This window comes from Diabrotica undecimpunctata, chromosome 3, assembly GCF_040954645.1.
Source record: "Diabrotica undecimpunctata isolate CICGRU chromosome 3, icDiaUnde3, whole genome shotgun sequence".
NCBI lineage: Eukaryota > Metazoa > Arthropoda > Insecta > Coleoptera > Chrysomelidae > Diabrotica > Diabrotica undecimpunctata.
The window spans coordinates 47,597,380-47,624,277 of NC_092805.1; the positions used below are offsets into that span (position 1 = coordinate 47,597,380).

The 26,898-nt window shown below is 31.2% G+C and overlaps 1 protein-coding gene across 1 annotated transcript in view; it reads right to left on the minus strand.

Moving 5' to 3' along the window:
* Positions 1-21,897, minus strand: part of Tsp74F (Tetraspanin 74F) — a 67,049-nt gene extending 45,152 nt beyond the window's left edge. Inside the window, exon 1 of the mRNA XM_072525854.1 lies at positions 21,653-21,897. The gene's annotated coding sequence lies outside the window, so the exon portion shown is untranslated. The remainder of the gene's footprint in view (positions 1-21,652) is intronic.
* Positions 21,898-26,898: the final 5,001 nt, after the last annotated feature.

The window sequence follows — 26,898 nt, forward strand, 5'->3', positions numbered from 1 at the left end:
TACTACTGTTTAATGTCTACAGAGAAGCGATATTTAAAAAACCATTTCAGATTTAATAGAAGGTATATTATTGATAATCATTGATAAATTGATAAATAATGATGGATAGCAACAATCATTTACCGAACGTAATGCAACCACTAAGTGACAGCTATCATGAATACTGTGAATACGGACTAAGGATGAAGGTCATATACTAAGGATACTGTAATTGAGAGGGCGGATAAGAACATGGATAACCTATCAAATGTAGACCCAACCAAAAAATTAAGATACGTATTGAAATAGCAGGTGTATCATTCGTTAAACTTAAAAAGTTTCTTTGTTGTCGGGATTTAGGGTTAGGACTACGCCTAAGAATGCTTCTTTGTTACTTATTCATTACTCTTCTTTATGGCTTGGAAGCATGGATATTAAAACACGTGTATCTGAATACGTTAATACGTTGGCTGCCTTTGACTTTTGGTGTTACAGAAGAATTCTACCAATATCTTGGACTCAAAGAATATTAAACGCAGAAGTTACTAGAAGAATAGCAAATGAAGCTAAAATAATATTGGCTATCAAAAGAAGAACACTTGAGTACTTGGGCCATGTAGTAAGAGGGCAAAGATACTCATTATTGGAGCTTATTATGGAGGGCAAAATTCGAGGAAAGCAAAATAATATGGAAAGACGAAGAATATCATGGCATAAAAACTTAAGGGAATGGATGGTTTGAATGCAGTAGTGCAGAACTATTTAGAGCAGCAGTCAACATGGTCCGCATATCCATGATGATTTCCAACATTCGATAGACGATGGAACTTAAAGAAGAAGAAGATTTTCCATGTCCTTATTCCCAATAACTGTGGACCAACTTTCATATCCTCCATTGTTTGGAGGACAATGGAGTTTCAAATATTGAACTCACACAGCTTTTCAAATATTGAACTTCGGACCGCGCGGCTTGTTGTTTCATTAAGACATGCCTCACCCCTCTCAATCTGTTGACTTTGATTGCTTTTATGATCTTTTTATATGAAAGCTTAATACAATAAATAATTTAAAAATACTAATAAATCCAAAAAACGAATATTATTGAGTAATTTAAGTTTTTCAAAGAAAAACACCAAAAGACATTCCTTCTAAAGTAATTTTTTGATTAGTTAATAGTTTTGTAGTCGCACTGAAGTGTGTATTTCTAATAAAATGTTAATATTCACTGAACTTTAATAATTTGAAAAAACTTTTATTAATAAGATATACTACGGAACACTACTAAACTGTTCAGAATTCTGACACTATAAAAGATTAATATTTAATACAGGTATACCCAAAACAAGCCTTGTAACATATTGCTCAAGTTATAAGTTTTTATACATTCCTGGTAAATACGTTCAATAATACCTACATTTAATGTAAATTGTCTTTTCAAGGTGGAGCTACGAAAAACTGCACCTTGACCATAAATTTTATAATTTATTGTTGCGGTAATAAAGATTTTTTAACCTAATTAAAAGAATGTTCGTGACATAAAGAATCAACTCTTTTTGTTAGATTTGCCAAAAACAAATAAATGGATGAAGTATTCTTTATTCCAATGTATAAAATATATTTCAATATATAAAATTTATTTATTTCAATAAAATTAGATGTTTTAGAAAAACTCATCAAAATTAATATCTGAAAATTAAGGATATGTGGTTTTTAGATGATTAATCTAAAATATTTCCACCTTCTCATACAGCGAGTCTTTTACAAGATCTTTATTATGATTTTGTTATAAATCAGTGTCCAATTTAACCGTGCATCTTTGTCACTAATAATATTGTAAACATTATCTTAGTACAAAATTTGCAGTGTTCATTTTGATGATATTTTGTAAAAAAAATAATATGTAACATACAATCTAATTCAAAACGCGTCCTTAAAAATTTCTCAACTTTATTTGAATCGTCATATCGATCGTTCGAAAGAAAAGGGGTACATCTCAACAATATTTATTTTTCACTTTATTTCAGTAAACTATCTAAAAAGGTGCCTACTATTAGAAACGCATGAAGTTTCAAGATAATATCTACTACCAGCCAAACGATGTCAGCATGTAACACAGAGATTTTTGCATTTTTCAAAGACTATTTTGTACATTATCGTTGTATCTCAGTTTTTCACTGGTAGTGTTGTATTGTGGTTAAAACATTTAGGATGCATTCGATATTGTTGCAAAAAGTAAGTAGTAAATGCATATACATTTTACAATGAAACAGATACATTTCCGAATGTTACAATCTTGGATTAAATTAACTGTTTCGCGTTTGTAACAAAGCCGCTACATTTTGTTTTGTAACAGTTTTAAACTAACTTTTTTAGTACATTTATTCACATGTTATGTTTTATGTCAAAATGTAGCGTTTTACTTGATTGATTTTTAAATAATTACTGTAAAATTAAGACATGTTACACTTTTGAATCAACTTGTGTGGTAAGTTTATTCACAGTATTTGGTTTCTTAATATGTATTGTTCTGAAGCTATATTCTTGTGGCGTTTTAAATTAGATACTATTTTATTGGGAATAAGCCACAATTAAAGGTTAAAATAAGTTTATTGACGTTCCAATTTCCGAAGTCTAGTATTTGGTTTATGTCAAAATATATCACTTTTCTTAATAATTTTTGTAATTTTTTACAATAATATTTTAGACCTGCAACTATTTTTGTGCATGAAAAAAATATTAAATACCTGGCTTTTGTTGCAAATCCTATAAAATGATTTAGTTTTTTTTGTGTGTCCTTCGTTCGTTTTAGTTATAAAAAAGGTTTTGATAGTTTTTTTACCAAAATCAATCAGTTTATTTAACAAAGGTGTTTTGTATACAGTTTTTTAGGGTGTTGCATTTTTGACCTAACGATTTTTTTATTTTTGGTCTGACACAATATTTGTTACCAAATTAAGGATTTTCAGCGAACTTATTTTATTTCTATCATCAGGTAGTATTAAATATGGCATAAATAAATCGAACCCAAAGGATACTTGCCAGGTGTCGTCCTGATTTACTATTAGATTTGGAAACGGATGTCTTCCAATATGGGATCAAAGAAATTGCTAAATTAAAGTGCAGTCTGAAATAAATTATCAGGTAAATTTACATTATTACATTATATTTCCTTATTGACTTATTTTATTTTAAAGACATACCCGAAATAATGCACTATTAGATCGAAGAAATTGATATATTTAAAAGCAGTGAATATCGTGTAGTCAATAAAGATGCTATTCTTTCAAAGGAAAAAGAGCAAGAAACCTTACACACTCCAAGCGTGTCTAATACAAACCAGAACGTTACAGGTAAATTGTAAGTTTGTAGCGATATTTTGCTTATTAACTTAATTTTAGTTTTAGATGCCCAGAATTTGGTTATAGAAAAAACACAAAGCTTCATCTATCAGCAGTACATCTTCGTCATCGAACTCTTCGTCAAGTTCTTCAACAAATAGTAGTGAATCATCAGATTCTGAAAATGAACCATTTGGATCTGATGACAGTTAAGGATCCATCCTACATTAAATCATCATCAGATTCTGATGATATTTGTTCAAGTAGAGAAGTAGAAAATATTAACCCTTTCGTGACCGGCTGACACGATCGTGAGCTCATGTTTTTATGGGTCTCAATATCAAAATAAACATATTTTTACTGGGATAGATGATTCAATATGTTGTGTCTATCATGCATTATCAGCACAACTGAAATTATTTAACGAATTCGCGATTAGTTTGCAATAGAATACCCGAGAAGATGGCTGTGTATTTTGATGACAAAACCGGTAAACGTAAGTAAAAGATATTTTGTTTTTATTTTATGTATTTATTTTATGGTAACGGGTTTGTGGTATAAGTAAAGTTTAAACTTCGTGATAATAAACAAGATTTAAGAAATTATTGGTTTGTTTGTAGAGATCTTGTCCCATAATATTTGAATATCACGATAGTGAGTTGTCGTCACAAATACAATTTTCAATAGCAGGAAATTAAAAATACTATATATTTATTGGTTTAACTTTTTATTAATTTTTCTCTATTTAAATGATACAAATATTTTTTTTCTAATTACAGGTGTGCCTCTTACCCACGATTTGGCTCTAGAGTTATTAAATGATGGCAACGAGTCTGAAATAGAAGATTTAGATGACGAAAATGATGATGTTTTTGAGGTTCAAACATTTGAAAATGACATCGATGACAAGGATATTGAAGAAACTGTATTGGATGAAGAACCTGTTCCTTCAACGAGCTCTTCTTCAGCAAGGAGGCAATGGAAAGCCACGACATTTCAGCAAAAAAATCATAATTATCCAGAAAGTACACCTAAACCAATCAGAAATGCTATGGAGTACTCTTCCGATTATTTAAATAATGGTTTCTTTGATTTAGCTGCTAATTGTACAAATAATTATCATATGCGTAAGACAGGTCACATGCTGAACACAAACAGTGAAGAAATAAAGAAGTTAATAGGTATACACTTGATTATGGGATGCATCCCTTATCCTAGACTTCACATGTATTGGCGTCAAGAGATGCAACTTCACATGGTATCAAGCCAACATTTAATGTCACGAGACCGTTTCAAGACATTGCGTACAGCCTTGCATGTAGTTGATGAGGACATAGCACCTGAAGGTAATACGAATGCACTTTGGAAGGCACAACCCATCATAACTGCAGTTAAACGAGCATGTAACAGATTAGAAAGACATCCAGGTAATTATTCCATTGACGAACAGATTATTCCTTTCTGTGGAAGATGTCCAAATGGTTTAAGACAAGTAGTTAAAAACAAACCGCGACCTCAAGGCCTAAAAGTGTTTGTAAAAAATAACTGAAGCCATCAATGCACATATTCCGAAAAAGAAAATAGCAGATTTGCTTCAGTTCAGATTAGAAGTAGCCGATGGTCTCATTGGAACGAAAACTAAAAATCCTTCATCAACAAGTGAAGACACTCAATCTATGGATATTGATCCAGTTGTAAACCAAAAAAGGTATCGACCAGCCAATAATCCAAGTGATTCAATGAGGTATGATTGTTATGAACATTTTCCTATTTTTGATGAAATTCCAGCTCCTAGAACATGCAGATTTGAAAATTGCTCTAGTAGGTCTAAAGTTAGATGTGAAAAGTGCAATGTTTATTTGTGTTTGTCACGCAACAAGTCCTGTTTTAGAGATTACCATAAAAAATAATAATTATTTTTTTGAAATTTCTGTACCTGACAATATGTTCACGTATAATTGAAATTTACTCCTAGTTTTTGTTTTATTTAAGGTTGTATGTAATAAATGTTAAAAAATTATAAAATAGTTTTTATTTGGTCCTAACCTAATCCTAATTAGGTTTAATAAAAGTGAGTTTTATTAAACACTCACGATCGTGCGTTGATAGAACATAAGCCGATAGCGCACGAACGTGATATGTCATTTTTGACAAATTCAAACTATGAATTTTTTTTTCTGCATTTTTTATACCTTTTTTGGATAGTGTATATCGTATTTACTCTAAGGGAAACTTAGTTTTCACTCAAAAAAAGTTCAGGCCTGAAAGGGTTTTAAGCTTTCAAAAATCAGAAAATTACTTGATCCGTCTGAAATGGAAAAAAAAAGGAAAAAATGATTGAGAAATCAGGGTTTGTGGCAAAAAAAATATAGCAAAACAGTTAAAAATAGTGGCAAAAGTTATGTTGGCTTAATTAGTGTAAAAACTGAAAATGGTAGTCAGAAAAAAATTAAACAAGAACGCCCAAAAAGAATGCTTAAACCACCATGTGGGGAAAAGTGTAAACTACAATGTTCTCAAAAAATACATGAACGGCAGCGATTAAAAATTTTTAACGACTACTGGTGATTACAAGATTACGAGAAACAAAGGCATTATATTTCATCAAACATGCAACGTGTAAACCCAAGGTACAAATACAGTAATGCAGTTACTCCAAGAAATCCTAATAATGCATACTCTTTTATCATCAATAATAATCCTGTACATGTATGTAAGTATTTTTTGTAGCTACACTGCCAATCAATAAACAAATAATAAAGTGATTTAAACCGTTTTGAAGAAGCAAAAAGTTTGCGAAAATGGAAAAATTGTTGAAACTAATAAGCGTGGTAAACATAACAACCACTCTAAAGTAGACGAAGAAATAAAAAATGAAATACGAAGCCACATTAATTCGATACTTCGAATAGGTAGTCATTACTGTAGATCGCATACTTCCAAACAATATATTGAAGAAAGCAAAACTCTTGCAGATCTATATCGTAACTATCTTAAAAGCTGCAAAAAAAACAACGACCAGCGGCAAACTATCACATGTACAGAAACATTTTTGAGCAGGAATTTAATATTGGCTTTTTTATACCCAAAAAAGATCAATGCGACCCTTGTCTACAATTAAAAAATTCCACTATTATTGAACAGCAAAATATTTTAGAAAAATATCAGAAACATTTAAAAGAGAAGGATTTAAGTCGCAAAGAAAAAGATTATGACAGAAATACTACAGAAAATACTAATGTAATTGTTGTTGATCTGCAGGCAATTTTGCCTTGTCCTGTAGGAGATACTGCAGCACTCTATTATGTTTCAAAGCTTAATGTACTAAATTTTACTTTGTATGATTAAAAATAACCAAGGTACTTGCTTCATGTGGCATACTTAAATATTAAAAAATGTGGAGTCATATCTTTTAGCCGCAAAATCGACTAAATGTATTCGTCGACAAAATCCACTACATGCTACGAAAAATAGATGAAGAATATACTAAGTGGGGCTTATCAATTAATCCATCAAAAACAGAGTACGAAGTAGTGGGAGGTGAAGGAAAGCACTTAGAACTAGGAAGCAAACAAATTCAAAATACTGATAGCTATAAATATCTCGGTGTAAACATTACAAACAATGGTCGGACTACAAAAGAAATAGCTAGTAGAACTGGTCAAGAAAATTCAGCAATACGTCAACTGAATAGTATACTTTGGAATAACCACATCACCCGAAACACAAAAATTAGGATATACAAAAGTATCATAGAAAGCATTGCTACATATGGTTCAGAGCTTTGGGTAATAAATAAAAATGACGCATCCAAAATAAAAGCAATGAAAATGAATTATTGGAGATGTTGCCAACTCACTAGAAGAGATAGAGTAAGGAATACTGAAATCAGAGAGCGTATGGGCATAGATATTGACGTCCTCGAAACTATAGAATGCAAAAGGCTGAAATAGTATGGCCATGTAGAAAGGATGAATGATCAACGATGGCCAAAGAGAATGTTACAGTGGATCCCTACCAACCGCAGGAAAAAGGGAAGACCAAGAAGATCGTGGAGACAAGAAGTAAAAGGTGCAATGAAAGATAGGGGTCTACAAGTAGATGACTGGAACGATCGCAAGCGTTGGCAGCTAGGTTGCGAGAAACGGCGGCAGCTGTAATAAACTCGTTATATATATATATATATATATATATATATATATATATATATATATATATATATATATATATATCGACTAAATTCAAAATAATTATAGAATTGGCAATTGTGTAGTATCTAGGAAAATTCAAATGTAAAGATCTGGGAATATAACTACAGGCTAATATGAAGTTAAATGAACACTATATAAATATTGTTAATACGACCTACAAAATACTGGGATTTGCAATAAGAAACTCCAAACTTTTTAATATAAACACAACCATTAGACTATATTTATAACGCTTTAGTCAGACGAAATATGGAATATTCATCAGTGGTATGGGCTCTTGAAGCCAAAGTTAATACTAATCATATAGAAAAGGCACAAAAAAGATTTCTTAGGTATTTATACCTTAAGAAATAGAATGTGATTAGAGCAAAGAAGAAATATGCATTAAAATGTGTTTATTTATAATATTATGAACAATATTAGATATAAAATATGTAATTTGATCAAGTTTTTTAGGTTTCATGGCCCAAAGGTCAATCTAGTAGTGCAAAGTAGTGACCTATTTCCTTGTAGTCGATATAATGCTTGTTCTACTAATTATATGCAATATGAGTGTAATGTGTTAATAAAGATCTGTGATATAGACCTCTTGATTTGTAGTGTAATGGATATTAAGAAATTTTATGGATGGGATAAGAATAGCAGGACTCAAATAATTTCAAAATTTTATTAATTTTTTTAATGTGTTTTTTTTTTGTATTTTTATTTTGTATTTATGTATAGAACAAAGAGTCAGATTAATCACATCTTAATAGATTTAAGGCATGGAACAGACGTAATAAACTGCAGAAGTTATAAAGGCGCAAACATGCACTCAGATCATTGCCTAGTGATCTCAACATTGAGGGCTAGAATTTCAAGTACCAGTGGAGAAAGTAAACAGTACTCGGAAAACATTACCAAGGAGCTAAGGAATCAAAATGTAAATGAAGAAGGCCAAACAGATATAGAGTTCTACTGGACCAGAATAAAGAAAGACATTGAAGCAGTAGCGAAAGATGAGATAGGAACAGAAATTTTTACCCGTAAAAATCATTGGTTTGACGATGTATGCAAGAATTGAATGAAAGAAAAAAATTAAGCCTACAGAAAGATGCTTACCCGACGAACTAGAACGACTATAGATTATTACCAGACAAACAAAAGAGTAGAAAATATGATACACAAAATAAAAATATGAAACCACTTAAATAAGAAACTTAAGTATATATATAAACTCAACAGATAGAAATAATTCAGAGCATTCTATAAGAAACTTAACATTAATAGAAAAGAATTTAAGGCAACCACAAGACAATACAGAAGTCAGAATGGTAACCTATTAACAACAAGGAAAGATGTATTGAAGAGATGTGTGGAATACTTTAACCAGGCACTTAATATGGAGTAAAAAGAAGAAAACTTGGAAGACTAAGAAGATGAGGTAAGGGAAACAGACTAGAGAGATTAGGAACCACCAACGATTCTTGAAGTTAAAGATTCAGTTAAAAAACTAGCCAGAAATAAATCACTCGGACTAGATAATCTCCCAGCTAAACTATATAAAGAAGATGGCCACGATTATTTATGAGAAGGTCACGAACGATTTGTTCACAAAGATCGAATCCTTTCGAAGACCCGTGATTGATACAATCACGTTTTGTGACCCTATCGTTCGAATGACCCTATGAATGACGCTGTCTAGTGTTTACGAATGAACGTTTCTAATGAACTTCTATACTCTCAGAAAGATTTATAAGTAATATTAAACTCTACACACTTGACCTTTACACAACAAATTTAATTAGTCGTTCATATGAACAAATCTTTATGAACGGTTCATTTTAATGATTAAATTGGAACGGGTCACCGAAACGAACCAGGTCTTCTCATTACTAGCCACGATACCATAATTGCATTACAGCAGCTTATAATCTTATATACTAAAAGGCTAAGCCCTTTTCTTGTGCGCAATACTCCTCCTAAACTGTGATAGATAGGAGAATAATTTTTTCGAATAATTAAACGGATTGTTGAGTAGATTCCCCCTAAATTTAATTTTTAAAAAATTCGAACCGGTTTAAAAATGGCAGCCATAAAATGAATTTTTCCTATAGTAAAGTATAGGAATTCAATATTATACACAATGCAACAATGCGTCAATTCTCGAATGCTGGAATGCACCAACAAGTGTTTCCACTTAAGGAATAACGATAATGACCACTTAAAATTCGGGATCCTCCTGTCTCCGATTTTAATTTATGGGGTCTGTTTTACACTATCTGATGAGTTAGTATTTTTTTATTTTTATGTTTAGTTAGAAAGTATTTTGTTTCCAACAAGTGCAGCGTGTGTGAGGTGTTGTGATTGATATTTAGAGATTTAGACTACGTCTTGAGTTTAATACTTGAAGAATTAAATAATGAGGTAAGCATTACTTTGTTTTTAATTTATTAGTTAGAAATATATTATTAATTTTGTTGGGAATAAGCCACAATTTTACTTTAAATTAGGTCTATTTTAAATAAATAAATAAAAAATAAACTTATTATAAAGTAAAATTGTGGCGTATTCTCAAAAAAGTGGAACAGTAGGCGGTAGTGTGGACTAGCTCGGATCATCATACTGTTTTCTGTATGTTTTAAATTTAAATAATATTTAAATATAAATTTAGTTAGTTAGTTAGTTAGAGTTCTCAAACCGACTTCTTTTTTTTTAAACGTGGCATTTTACAATCTAAAATATGCAAAAAAAAAGTTACTTCCGGTTTTACTTCCGTTTTTTATCTAAGAGGGGCGGAGTCTAACAATCATATTGTTTTCGTTTCCTAATGTAGATCTTCCTGAAAATCCTAAAAAACTACTGTATCGATTTTCAATTTAAAAAAATTGGCGTCGATACAGTTTATTTTTAGGATTTTTGGAACATTTACACCAGGCGACAAAAACGATGGATCGTTAGACTCCGCCCCTCTTAAATATCAGCAAAACTTACATCAAAACTCGATGTCGAGTTGGTCCGCTAGTAAAAATATAAACACAGAAATCCCTCCCAAATAATTAGAATATTGAAATACTTTGCACCATATACAAAAAAGAAGATATATTTGAATGCTCTGATCACAGGGGAATTACGCTTCTAAATGCAGCGTACAAATTATTTTCCACAGTACCATGTCACCGTATGGCATCATATGCAGAACGGATAGTAGGAAAATACCAGGCTGGTTTCAGAAGTGGTAAATCGACAATTCATCAGATTGTAGCCCTGAAAGAAATTAAAAAAAAAACTCTGGAATATTGCATTGATACTCATGACATATTTATATACTACAAAATCAGCCTATGACTCTGTGAATAGAAGAGAAATGTTCAAAGCAATGAAAGAGCTAGGAACACCAAATCGGTTGGTAAATTTAACAAAACTAACTTTTAAAAATGTTGAATGTAGAGTACGAATTCACAGGAAACTATCTGAACCTTTTAAAGCAAATAACGGGCTGCGGCAGGGAGACCCTCTTTCCTGTATACTGTTAAATCTGGCTCTGGAAAAAGTAATACGTATGTCACAACTTACAAACATTGGTTTAATATAATAAATCAGTGCAAATCCTTGCATATGCTGATGATATCAATATTGTTAAGAAAACAGAAAACGCTGTACGGGAGACGTATGTAGCATTAAAAGAATCAGCTACAAAAATAGGCTTAATAATAAACACCAACAAGATGAAGTATATGAAATTAGGCAAGCAACCACAAATCCTACGACCACTTGTTATAGAAAACGACGTAATCGAAGCAGTGAACAATTATTTTGTGCTTAATCTCCTCCTTAAATTCACAAATATATCGAGAAATAGAAAAATAAAACAACATATATAGTTTTAGAGAACTGGACTCTAACAAAAACTAATGAAAACATGTTAGGATGTTTCGAAAGAAAAGTACTAAGGCGAATGTATGGAGCCGTGAATGAAAAATGGAGTGTAGAGAAGACGATACAACTTCGAATTTTATTGAGTATACCAAGAACCAGATATCGTAAAACATATTAAGATAGGATGTCTGAGGTGGATAAGGCATGGTAATGCAGATGGAACAAAATGACCCAGTGATAAAAACGCTCCTTGATAGACCCGTTGGTCAGAGAAGCAAAGAAAGATTCAGAACAAGGCTCCTTGACAACATCGATAAAGATATGAGAAATATGGAAATTCTTGGCGGAGAAAGGCGATGGATAGGAACAACTGGAGAGAAATTCTTAAGAAGGCTAGGACCCACGAAGGGTTGTAAAGGCAGAATGATGATGATGTATTTATGTATATATTATTATTCTAAGTAATAAGCACTCTTACATGTAATTACTGCCGAGGTGGTGTTTCTAATGATTAATAACAATCTACTGCAAAAGACCATGCACTTTGGATAAAAACATGGAAGGCCTAGTCCTGGAATTGACTTAAAACAGGCTGATAATGATTTTAGTTCAATTTTGAATGATTTACTAACTTATTTTAAATATAAATGTATTATGGTGTAGTGGTACAGTCATATAAGGAAGATATAAGCTTATTATAAGGTCTCCCGCAGGAGGAGGCGCATTCACACTCAGGGATTAGTTAACACGTGAGTTTATTTGGCGCAATATTGCCCTCAACTGAACGCACCTCAGGTAAAATCGACACAATCGTATCATACGGAGTAGATATACATTCTGAGACTATCGTAGGTAAAATGTGACTACCAGTTATTACGTAGTTATATTATAAGTAATTAAAATTAAAAAAAATATTTTATAAAAAAATAAAAATTTTAATCATAGAGCTGAATATAAATAATTTCCATTCTATATTAATTACCCTCTGTATTGAGGTACTAAAAGAAGAAGAACTGATTAAAACAATAATTATACTAAAAAAATTTCCAATTATACCAGAAAACGATATCACGTATACTAATACCCACAAAGATCTAAAAGTACAACTATGTCAACACTCTTTTTCATAAATAAAGACTAATATACACTTTCCGGTATGTTCAAGCTAAGTGTAATATCTAAGGACGACCATTAACCTAATTTAACCCTTATTTTCGTGTCTTATTTCAGACTATGACTAATAATCCAAACAGCAACTTCTTGTTATTAGTTGTTCAAAGTAAACTAGCCCATATGCTTTCTGGCAATGATAGTTGCTAGGCACCTGGCAATAAACATTACAACATTGAAGCCGATGACCTACGACTCCCTCGGATTTGTAAAAGAAAAATTATCGATTTTAACAACTGCGTAATTTTAACAAAAGAGTATTATTTGCATGTGTCCCATTTCCTCCAAAATTTAAATAACTTCCGAGAACTTATTAATAATATATTTATATTTCCTTATATCCTATATTCATTATACAAAGTGGTCGCTATTTCTTTTTTTAATAAAGCTTACCATTACAATTTAACATATTATGTTATAAATATTTTTTTATTTGACTTTTATTTACTGTACTGATTTCTGGCTCTTTAACCAATAATTGTCTTACGTCAGGATTATTTAATTTTACCAACAGCGTTTCAATTAAAAGGCGTGTTTAAAACTTCACAATCTCCCTAATCCCCGCAATGTTGAGATTTCCTGCAATTAGAATATTCAATCACTTTACATACTTATTAAAGTGATATATTATTGTCATACCTATTAAGTATTACCCATTATCTTACCTATAGACCAGTCAAATAAAATTGTAATGCATGTAAAAGTAAAGTTATTCGTTTCAGAACGAATCTTTGAAAAAAAAAATTAAGTTTTGGTATGAAAATATGAATTAATGTCAAAAGTATAAGTTTAAAATAACGGCGTCATTGGTTTTATAGCAAAAGTCAATGAAAATCACTATTTTTAATTTTTTTCATTACTTCTGTTCTAATAAAAAGCTTTCAATTTTATGTTCTTGAAAGGTTATAAATAAATGATTCATTTGAAACCTTCTAAATTAAATTTGGTTGATAATTTATTTAAATATTTGCCAAAAACTGCAGAAACTTGAAAATAGTAATAAAAGTTGCATAAAAATATTTCTTTTAGCACCCTTAAGAAACACATAAAGTTTTGTTAAGAAATATTTATTTATTTAAAAGTTCTTCCAATTGTTTATTAAAAAAATGTTTATTTGATAATGAAAAACGCGGTTGTTTCCGTCACCTTAGAACACTTAATAATTTTCATTTTGGTCGTTTTTATCTATATTTTTAAGGTACGTAAGTTGAAATACCAATTCAAAATTTTAACCCACTAAAATTGCGTCTAAATAATGGCCTAATTTGTTTATAAAGTTTTTTGTTAATAACTTTGCGAGAAATAAATATGAAACAATGCCATTTCGATACTCGTTTAGCTACCAATTTTCCACAAATTAAAAAAAAAATTATGTTCAACTACCATTTGTTACCGAGATAATTGAGAAATTCACCTTTTATTTGTTTATTTATTTATACAGGGCGAGTCATAACTATTGGGACATAGACCTAAGGACAGGTTATTTGGACCAAAATATGGCTATTGGGCCAAATATGCGTTAATAAAATGTTGCTGAGAAAAAAGATACAGGGTGTTAAAGTTAATTTTTGTTTTTCGTTTTTTTGCTAATACTTTCCCTATATATTTATAAATTGCTATCAAAATTGGCACAGAGGCATAATCTTAGACAAGAAATAGTATTTTATTTACAATTCCACTATCAAATACCAAACTAATAAACAAGGTTGCAACTAACGTAAGGTTTCCGTTTTGTCGATAAATCAAAACTAAACACACTTTAACTTAAAAGAACTCACAAAAACTCAAACTAAATGTTCTACATGGTCTCCTCCGATTTCTATGCCTTTTCTAATTCTTTTTATAAAGGATTTTCGGACGTTTAAAAAAATATTATTCTGTCCCCTTATAAGATTAGCTGCATTTTGAATGTATCTCCAAAGTTCGTCTCGTGTATTAATTTCATTGGCATAAACTAAGCACTGTATATGTCCCCAAAAATAAAATCTAGCGGGTTGTACTCAGGACTTCTTGGTGGCCATTAAAAATCACTGCCTCTGCCAATCCATCGTTGAGGAAATACGTCATTAAGATGATTTCTAACAGCTAATGAAAAATAAGGTGGCGCTCCATCCAGCATAAACCACATTTTTCTTCTTACATTCAGTGACAGATCATCTAAAATATCACTAAGAGTATTTTCCAAAAAGAATAAATAAGAATCTCCAATTAAATTCGGAGGAAGAACATAAGGCCCTAGTAGCTGTTCGCCTATAATGCCACACCAATTATTCAATTTAAACTCATGCTGAAAATGTCTAGCTTTAATAGCATGCGGGTTTTCTTCTTCTCAATAATGACTATTTCGCCAATTAAAAACCCCTCGTCTGGTAAAAGTTGCTTCGTCGGTGAACATAATATTCTTAATAAAGTGTCTGTCATTGCGATGTTTATTCAGAATACGTTGGCAAAACTGTAACCGTCGTGGAAGATCTGTTGGAAGTAAATTTTGAACAGGAGTGAAGTGATAAGGATGGAGGTTCTCTTTTTTTAGAATTCTAACAATAGACGACTGACTTACTCCTGTTGCTGCTGATAGATGTCGTGAACTTATTTCAGGATTTTTCATCTACTCGAACCAAAAGTTCATCTTCTTGATTAAGTGTGATTTGTTTCGGTCGACCAATTTTTAGTGTGAAAATGACCCAGTTTCACCTAAACTATGATATAATCTTGCAAAAGTTTTTGTGATTTGGTTGCCTTCTGTTTGCGTATAACATTCCATACCTTCTGGCTGCCGAGCGACCGCAAAAATTTTCTTGTGCGTATACGCAAATCATATCTCGCATTTCTTCATTAGTAAAATGATTGTGACGAAGCATTTCAATCAAAAAAAGTAATGATTACTTTAAAAAAATGCAACATTACACTACACTGTCACATCAAAAATAATTTACTCTGAACAAATGACATTTACCAACAACAATTATCTGACAGTCCAAAGCATACTTTTCATAAATGAAATAATATTTGAAATCCTTTTTTAAGACTCTAAGCAGTTCGACTGCGTTTTTATCGAAAACGGTTGAAATTATCATGTTTAACAAGAGTACCAATTTTACGTAAAAATAATGTTTACGTCAGATTTTCTAATAAAAATTACTAAAAAGTTTCATCAGAAAAAGTTTAGACTCAATTTGATCATTAGGAATGATCCACGTGACGCCCTCTATGACAAAACGTAAAATTGTAAATAAAATACTATTTCTTGTCTAAGATTATGCCTCTGTGCCAATTTTGATAGCAATTTATAAATATACAGGGAAACTATTAGCAAAAAACGAAAAACAAAAATTAACTTTAACACCCTGTATCTTTTTTCTCAGCAACATTTTATTAAGGTATATTTGGCCCAATAGCCATATTTTGGTCCAAATAACCTCTCCTTAGTCTATGTCCCAATAGTTATGACTCACCCTGTATTTATTTATATATTAATGCAAATATAACATTAGATGCTTACACTTGAGAATGGCTATTATAAAAATTAAAAATAACGATTTGAAAACTGTGAGTTTGAAATAATTCCAAATATGAAAAGTGGTAGGAAGAATGAACTCGTTGGTTTTGAGAAGTGAAACCCGAACTTCAAATTGAATTCATCTAAAAATTTTACAATATCTCCGGAAGTACTGGGCCAATTTTGGTGTTTTTTCTCGAGAAAATATTGATAAATGCAGGGTCAGTTTTGTAGTAGCCACACTTAAAAAACAGTTGTAAATTAGACGTAAGAATATAAAGTGTGCACCGTGCACGTGGCTAAAGAAGATGTTTATTTTGTATTCTGTATCATTTAATATACTGTAAATATAATAGGTTTATTTTTATAATATAATAATTAGTGTTGTGTAATAATCTGCATATTACACAAGCTAAAATTAATTATTTTTTCCTAAAGAGTTACAATTTATATATGTAAGAACATTCTTTTTTCTGTATTTCTATTTAAAAAAAGTTTTTAAACACAAAAACAAAATTATACTATTTAATTGATATGAACTGCATTTAGAAATGCCGAAAAGCATGGCAAAAAAAGGGTTCGTTAGGAAAAATATTCCCATGAGATATTGCATAATGACCTTCATGAGATACCTCAAAATAAGGACGCTAAAAAAAATATTATAACACGGAGCTCTGCTAAAATTTTACTGTTGAATATTATTTATGATTTTAAATTTCTTGGATTTCTTCATTTATGGGGGATATTTTGCATATAATAAATAGTCCAGATAGGTACTTACAGACGAAGCGTTTAAGCCTTAAAAAGGTCGTAATAAAACTCCGAAGTTTGAAAGTCTTTTTGGAAGACAGTCGATATGAGTTGGTCACGAAGGCTTTCTAGTTTGCTTCGGAGCAATATGGTAAAATGTGAATCTTCATTGAAAAAAAAAGTAAGAGGCGTTTAAAAAAGATAAGCCTGAATAAACAGCCGAAGATGTCGGACTATATCTTAAAGATGAAAATATAAAATGTATGCTTGAATTTTAGACAAGCTACATCAAAAGCTTTAATCTAGAATGTAGAAAAAAGGAAGCTGTAGTCAAAAAATTCAAAATGGTTAAGGTTGAGTTGTGACTGTATGATTGTGACACAGAATTCGATAAGGTAAAAATTGTTAATGAAATCAAACGACTTCGCCACCATATAAGAGCTCAAGAATAAATGAAGAGGCCAGAAATTGAACTATATTGGAGATGACACAGTTAATTCTTGATATAGACGTGATGGAATCTGTTGCAAATGTCTTTTTGGAACAGTATGTGTCTCTATTGCTTTTAATGAAAAAAGTTTTACAAAATTGAAACTCATAAAAAGCTATTTACGATTAATGTTGAGCCAGACCTAGCCAAATAGTTTATCAATACTCTCGATTACATGTGAAGTAGCCAACAATATCATTTTCGACAACGTAATCAAACAATTTTCGGAAATAAAAATAAGAAAAAAATGTTTGTAAAAGTAAAAACTCTAAAAAAGTATGAATATCAACACAATAATCTTGTGTTATCAATGTTAACCCTTGCTTTAAGAGCGTAGGCGCAAAATTGCGGGCCAATGCTTTTTAAATGCATTTTTTTTTTCGAATCCTAAGAAAACTAATAAATATTTTTAAAAAATGCAGATAAAATTTTAAACGCAGAATGAAAGACTATATTATTACCGAGGGCCTAAATTCCCTTAGAATAAACAAAAAGATTCTTTTGAATCAGATATTCAAAATTAAATATCACACTTAATTTTCTCTTTTTTTTTCACCCGTATAATTTACTAAAATAAACATTATAGAAGTTTTCAGGGACTTTCAGACCTTGGTAATAATGTAATCTTTTATTCTGCGTTTAAATTTTTAAAAAATACTTATTAGTTTTCTTAGAATTTGAAAAAAATTAATGCATTTAAAAAGCATTGGCACGAAATTTTGCGCCTACACTCATGTTTAGATGATGAATAAAACCAAACCAGATTAACTTAATTAAAAGTAATTTTAAGAATAGCATAGATATAACTTTTATTATATTTTATCTTTCAATTTTAAACATTTTGTATTTAGTTAGTTCCTAAATCTGTACCTCAGAGTTAAACTGTATTAAATCCATTTTTTTGAAAAATTCTTTTATCTCACTTTGTACACGACATACTTCACATCTTTCATATGCAATATGATATTAAATTCTATTTAATGTGGTTTTAAAGATAGACAACGTAAAAGTGTATTAAGCCCCTCAGTAGTTCCGAGCTAAACAATCGTTTACACTTAATACCCAGTAAAATAAAAGTATTAGTTAAGTGAATATCACCTGCACATGTAAGAAGTATTAACTCAATGGAACGACGCAAAACCGCGGTGTGGCACTCTAATCAGTTTGTTTATGCTGAGTTAATGGAAAGCGATACACCCGAAGAAAAAATTGCCAAACCTTGGCTATATTTCGAAATATTTCACACAGGTGAAATTTATTTCACACAATTTACTAATGTTTGTATTTTGAAAAAGATTTCCAAAGTTTAAAAGTCAATAAACTTACTTTAACCTTTAATTGTGGCTTATTCCCATTTAAATAGCACATACTTAAAAATGCTACAAGACAATAGCTTCAGAACAATATTAAGAAACCGTCATGGGCCCAGCGTTATTCAAAATTGTCAGAGATTGGAAATTCTTTACAAGAAACTGGCATATTGTCAAAATTCAATCAAATTTTTACGAACATGTAGAGACAATAACCTAATACTAAAGGGCTTGAAGTTACGTCCAGCATATTCAAGAAGAAGGTTGGAAAACATTCTACATAGATCCAGTTTGTTCATGATCTGCAAAAGGTTACGATTTCATGTTTTTGCAGACAGTGTCTAGAAGCATTGCAACGCTTAGTAAATAGATTACATCAACTCAATATCAAATATGGACTACAAATGAACGTTAAGAAAACCAAGTTCATGATTATTTCTAAGCAACATACAGTAGGAAGGCTAGATATCGAGGGAAAATAAGTAGAAAGAGTGAATAACTACAAATATCTGGGAACCTGGGTAAATGAAAACAATGACCAAGGTAGAGAAATAAGGACACGCATTGAAATTGCAAGACAAGCATTTATAAAAATGAAAACAATGTTTGTCAATCGAGACCTTCCTCTGGATCTGAGGATAAGAGCCTTAAGATGCTACGTGTTCTCGACTTTGTTGTATGAAATGGAAAGCTGGACACTAAAAGTGTATAATATAAAGAAGTTGGAATCATTTGAGATGTGGTTATATAGAAGGATTTTGAAAATACCATGGACCCAACGAGTTACAAACGCAGAAGTGTTAAGAAGGCTACAAAAGGATTGCAAGGTCATAAAGCACATCAAACAAGAAAGCTGGAATATTTGGGCCACATTACCAGAGGTGCGAAATATGAGATATTAAGGCTCATAATGCAAGGTAAAATCAAGGGTAAAAGATCCATAGGAAGACGAAGAATTTTCTGGCTGAGAAACCTAAGAGAGTGGTATAGTTGCAGCTCAGTAGATCTTTTAGAGCAGCCGCCAATAAGGTACGGATAGCTGTGATGATAGCCAACCTCCGATAGGAGAAGGAACTACAAGAAGAAGAATTTATTTTTTGTTGAAGATATTGTAAGTATTGAAGATTTGCTTTTTAATATGATATCATATTCTGATTTTAATCAAATTATTTTTAGTTTACATTTATAGTATATAAAAATTCATACAAGAAACAAAGAAATGTACATTTAAATAAATTTAATACAATTTACTAATGTTTGTATGTTGAGAACGATTTCCAAAGTGGAAATTGAAACGTCAAAAACTTACTAAACTAAACTTACTTTAACCTTTAATTGTGGCTTATTCCCATTTAAATAGTAATTATTTCACACAGAATTTAATCTTTAATGTAACCTTCCATACAGTGATACGTCTGATAAATTTGGCTAAAATTCATATTATAGAAAAAAAAGAAACTATTAAACAAGATTATTAACAGCATCTTCCAGAGGCTATTAATAGGTATAAATTAAAAATAATTGATAAAAAACGGGCAGCAATAAGTGGTGGAACAATAAAATTATTGACACTTGGTTGACAGAAATTAACTTATATTGGGGAGAGGGGCCTCTTCGAATACTTCTGTCCCGGGCCTCCCAAATTATAGTTACGCCACTGTTTCAAATACACTTTATTATACACTAATATTAAATAGGAAAATATCTCTTGGACATAAAAAAAATTAGATCAGGAGTTCCCCAAGGTAGCGTGTTGAGCTCGGTCCTTTATTTGCTATACATGTGTGGCATACCTGATTTGAGCATAACTTCATTGCCACCCCGCTGACGCTACTGCGAATATACCTGTAGATAACACTATCGAAAAGGCAATTTAAAAAACTACAAACAGTAATTAAAAAATACATTCTTGGGCTAAAAAATGGAAAATTAGACTAAACGAAAAAAAAATCTATCCACGCCAGCTATATTAATAAAAAGACATAAAAATCTAACAGTTAAAATTAATAATAACCAAGCACCATACGCAAATAAGGAAAAATACCTAGGTATAACATTAGATGCACAACTACGACGGCAATTTTAATTTAAAAAAATGGAAGAGCTTGGCATAAGATACAAACAAATATATTGGATGCTTGGAAGAAACTTCTATCTATATACAATAAGCCTTTATATAAACAAAACCTTTACTTTATAAAAAAAACTACGGCCTATTTGAACTTATGGTGGCGAACTCTGGGGGTGAGTCAAGAAAAGGAATATAGAAATAATCCAGAAAACAAAATTTATTTTGTGATGGAAAGTATTAAAAACAAAAGTTTTCAGTGTCTAATTGTTATATAATACTAATGTCCATCAAAAATAACGGTCGAATTCGTCACTTATTTAATCCAGAAATAATCCAGAAATTTCAGAATAGATTAATGTGAAACTTTGTCAATGCTCCTTGGTATGTGAAGAACAGAGATCTTGAGAGGAAATAGGTATGTACATTTTGGTTTAATAATTATCAGGAAGATTGCAGAAAGTCGTAGAAAATAACTCTGTAGATATGTCAATGTTGAAGCAATCTTAACAGCACAGTAATTAAAAGGCCCTTTAAAACAAGACACAGCCCTTTGAATTAATTTAAGAGACGGTAAAAACTCAGTGCTTGTTGCGTGTAGTAAATGTTAACATTAGTGTGTTATTTATTAGATTAGATTAGGGGAACATCATACGGTAAGCTCTTGATTTTAACTAACATTATTAATTTAGCATAGACTTAATTTGCTCAGTGACTAATAAAAAACTCGACATATAAATAGTCTTTTTACTGTGCATAATAAAAAATCTAGCAAGTTATTATTATTATACTTGTTTGTATTCTATTTTTGGCGGGAAGATTATTATTGATAAAAAACTGTATAAAATAATTTCAAACTATTTAGAAGTTGGTTTAATAACACACATATCATTTTTTATGTTTAAAAGTAAAATTTTCTATATAAATAATAGCGAGCTGTCGACCCAGTTACCCATAACAGAAACTTTCCATACATTACCTTTTTGTTATTCCCAAGTAACGCCGATACGACACAAAAACTGGAACTACTTAAGTAGTTTAAAAGTACTTAGTACACCAATTTAGCACCTGATAAAATTCAGTTTTGTTGTGTTTCGTAATTACTAGCGCAACGATAGTGACAATTAAGAAAGTAACATGCAACAAACACATTCACTCTCTACTGAATCACGGTGTTCCAATAACCTCCAGCGGTATGGAAATGTTGCGTGCTCTCCTACTACAAAACCCATTAGCTCTTTACCTACAGGTCGAGTAATCGAATGGTCCAGTGTTGCCTTTAGTCGAAAAGTAGTTTCGGTAATTTGAAAGATATGGCGTTAAATCGACAATAATTTGCTTTTATATACAGAGTGTTACCAAATTAATATGAAATAATACGATGGGTGATTTTTCATTGAGTTCCAAGACTAAAAATTCTGGTAAACATGTGTTATAATTTTTGTTGTTTTGCTTTTAACATTCGCCAAACTTCGTCTTTAGTAGTTATTGGACTATCAAAAAAAAAGGAGGACTTCAAAATTCTTTAAACTGAGATTTTCAAATTGTTGACAAAAAATCAGAAATGATAACCAGAAAATATTCTCAAAAGGTATATTTACCGCTATCGTCTCCGTTAGCGGTATTGTCAATGTTTTTAGGAAAAACTGCAAAAATCACATTTTTTCTCTTTAGTGGCGAGAATGATGATTTTAAGATAATGTACTATAAATTTTTACAATAAGCACATACTGGCTAATAAATATCTTCATGTCACAGAAGATGCACGATTCCATCAGACCTTTTTGGTCAACTATGGAGCCAATAAGTAATATTAGCTTTTTATCCGATGATCAAACGGTGAAATTTATATTAGTTTTTAGACAATCAGATCCCTATCATGCATGATAATGATTATCGGAATTTTGCAGTAGTATTATCGGAATTTTAAGAATATCCATAAGGATACTTCTTCGTTGTTTACATGCTTCAACCATGAAATTTTTAGAAACGTGCGAACTACTCAGATCTCGATATAGTTTAAGGATTTTCTAATGATTTTTCAGTTCTGAAGATCACCTGAATATATTTTTGTGTTTTAGTGTGCAAGTGTGGCGCTGGTTTACCTGACAGTAAATTTAGTAGTAGGTAGTTCAAAACCGTATCGTAGTAGGTCTTAATGTTATTTACAATACTATTTTGACTATTTTGTCTATCCTCTAGACATCTACTTAAAATTATTATAGAGCAAGATGAAAAAGTTACACATTTTTAAACAAAATTTTAAAAGTACTACTTGTAAATGTACTTTAATTTTAAAAGTACTACTTGTAAATTCGTATTATAGGAGTTAAACCAAAATGTGTCCACCAACCCTAGGTCGGTTGTAGAATTATAAAATAGCTGCTATTATAATAAACTATTTTAGTTTTTTTACTACATTTTTATTTCACTTATTGGAGTTTAAAAACTGGGTATACATTTATGAACGTAATTTTCCAATTTTCAGAAACTTACAGGTTGTTCAATAAAATCTAAAGTAGATAAATATTTATTCAAACGGTAGTAATCAGAAATAAAAGGATTTACATTGAATATACACAAATAGATGGGTTAGGATCTAAAAACGAAATAGAAATCTATCTCAGTGCTCCATTATCTTGATCATTTTTTTATCCAACGTGCTATGGTTTTCAGAATTAATTAGTGACTTTGATTTTACTACTGTTGAGGCGATTGATGCATTCAAGGTCGAAGAGCTTTGATCCTCATAACGGGTAATATTCAAACACAATAACTAAAACTGTATTAAACATAATAAGACTATTGGATGTTACACATGTTACACATGTTATCAAACTAAATTAAAAAAAATGTATCTCCAAGAATTCACATCATAACAAAATTCAAACAAAAATTCGATATAATATAAATTGAAATATAGAAAACTTTTAAGCTTGGTAAAAAAAATTTACCACTTTTTAATAATTTCATCAGTAGATATGCCACACATTTTTTCCAAATTGGCGTTTTAAATTGGTTATGTGCCACTTTTCATAAATTTATAAGAGTGTTCATTTCTACCAATATACTTATTATAATAAGACTTGCAGTTTGTCCAAATTAATTTAATAGCCTTAAATTCGGAAAAAGGTACCACAAAACTTCATGTCCATGTTATTTTAGTAGCTCATCAATTATTTACACATTCTCTTTTCTGTTCATTTTGTAATTTGTAATAATTTAAATTTTGTAAGTTTTGCGCCATATTTGATGTTGTTTGTTGTGAACCAAATAAAATTTTTTATTCTAGTTGAAAAAGTGGAAGGTTGCTTTTCTGAAAAAACACTGTGATATGGAGCAATATTCATCACAATTATAGATGGCTCTTCTAAATTGAAGAATTATGTTTTCACTTCTCCATTTAGTAAAAATGTTATTTTTCCAAGATAATTAGCTACTTTACATCTTGTGCATAATAATAATTTTAGTGCTCTTTGAATAAATCCACGTTTCGTCCAAAAAACAATGCCCCTTGGGTGCACAATATTACGATTTTCCATATATTTACGAAGGAACGTGGCCATTAAATCAGCAATACTGGTGCGCTTAATTAGTGCCCTTCATTGTTCTTTGTTTTGTATTTAAATCTTGATTATTTTAACAAGATACTAACAGATATTTTGCCAATAAATAAAACTTTCATATCACTTATTTTATTATTTATACTGTGTAGAGTAGCAAGTTTTTCTAAAAAACAAAAAATATACAAGTACAGAATAAATCGCATTTTCCGAACCAGTTAAAATCTTTCTAAATAAGTCTCTTTAAAAATTATGAATTATTTCAAATAAAAAACTCAAAGAAAATTGACTTAAAATCAATCAAAGTATCCAGCAAAATTTCCTTAAATTACTTCCATCAATCTTTTTTTCAAGATAAATTTATATAAAGTATAGTTTTAAAAGTATCTTCTGATATATTATCAAATTCATATTAAAGAAATTGGTAGTTATCTTGTTGGTACGTCTTATACTGGATACTGTACTGACATTTTTAGCTTTAGAGAATTTTCAATTCTCTTCACTTATTTTTTCTAATTCGAAATACTGCAACACATTTAACACAGCTTGTTGTGCTTGAGAATTTAATAGTTTTCCAGGTATACCAACTTTAAAAATAAAAAGCCTTAAAAATATTTTATATCATTTGTTTGACGTGGTGAAATTTAAACTTAGAGGTTAGAATATATTATTTCTCGTCATTAACCCGTGATCCGTCGCGCTATTAAAACAAATATAACATTTTATCATTTTCCGTGATAACTTGATGGAAAATTTGGCAACATAGCATGTCCAAGGGTATCGAACAGGGTTACTAAATATGAGTAGAACTGACTTGTAATATTAATCTAACCCGCGATCAAGCATATTATCTTTTCTGTAACGACGTTACAGAAAAGTAACAGTAAAAAAAGTAAAAGTAGTAAAGTGTAAGTCAAAATGTGTCTAACAGTCTTTTTGTACTAAGAAATCTATTTATTTTTGCAAGAAGTAGTTTGTGGTTATTTGCTTAGATGGATAAACAACGTGAGGCCCAGCTACTTAATTTGTACGAAAAAGTTTAATCCAATGAGGAAGTGCCCGTAGACCCTGACGACGATATTGACGATGCTCTTGACACTGTAGAAGTTAAAGTGGACGATGAGCAGTGTAATGCAAATGGCGATGAATGAAGAATTAATGTCAGTCCGCTTCTAACAAAATATCTGCCAAACCGATATTTGTTCGAAAAAAAAAACGGACTAAAGTTGTTTAAACACTAACTAAATGTAATTAGAGGGATAGCATCACAAGTTATCCTTATCACCAAGCTACCTGGGCTAAGATTAACCGCTAAAGGTTTAAAAACAAATTAAGATTGTTGGAAATTGTTTTTTCTAAATACAATTATTGTGACATAACAAAATACACGAACCAGAAGTTAGAACTTATACTACCAGCTTTTCAGCGAGAAAGAGACTGCTAGCCCACATATTTTGATGAAATAAATGCTTTCATTGCGATTTTATATATGACAGATGTTCATAGAAGTTTTCATCTCACTATTTTTTATGTATGTGTCAGTGATGGAACCGTGCCTGCACTTTTTGCTGTAGTAATGTCTGAAAGGCGATTCCACACTATGTTACGTGGTTTGACGATAGCAGTGCCAGAAAGAGTAGAGCAGAATTTGATAACTTGGCTCTAATAAGTAGGATGTTTGACAGTTTCGTCCAGACGTGCTCAGAGTTTGATGCTTTAGGGCGGGCAATATATGAACAATAATTGACGAAGATGCCGGTTTAGACAATACGTTACTAACAAGCCGGCAAAATACGAAATAACCTTCTTCTTCTTCAGGTTTCTTCTCCTATCAGAGGTTGGAAATCATCATCGCTATTTTAATTTTATTGGGACGAATTATTGTCTTGACTTCAAAGATGTATTCATTGATTGTTACGTTTTGTCTAACCATTGGTCTTGAGTTCTTTGTAACCACCATGTACTTGGTCTTGTCCTCGTTGACCTTTAGACCAACTTCCTTGGCTCCGTTTTTGAATAGGGTGAAAACTTCTTTTGCATCTCTGGTGGCTTGTGCAATTGTATCCACGTCATCCGCAAACTCCAATAGTATTTTTTATCCTTGGGCGGCAAATCCGTTTGTCAGTTGTGGTTGAGCTTTCCTTACCGCATGTTCCAGTGCAAAATTAAATAGCAGGGGGCGAGAAGATCTCCTTGTCTAAGCCCGGTGTCAATGAGGAATTCCTCCGACATGGTGCTACCAATTCTGATCCGTGCGGAAGCGTTCTCTGTGTTCACCTGTGCTAATCGTATCAGCTTTCCAGGTACTCTCATTTCTACCATGATCTCTCACAATGCTTCTCTGCTAACAGAATCGTAAGCTTGTTCGTGTAAGTCCACGAAGATTTGGTGTACCTCGCGGTTGAATTCCCAGTTTTTTTACAACACCTGGCGTAGGACAAATCTCTGGTCTATGGTCGACCTTCCCGGTATGAATCCGCTTTGGTAATTGCCTATTATTTCCTCTGCGTATGGAGTTAGCCTTCTAGACAGTATTATGGATACAATTTTGTACGTTTTATTGATTGATGTTAGTATTGTCCGATAATAAAAAAACAGGTTAATGTACCATACCTGTTCGACTTGCAGGAACCCCAACAGCAAGGACCATTCTTTCACAACA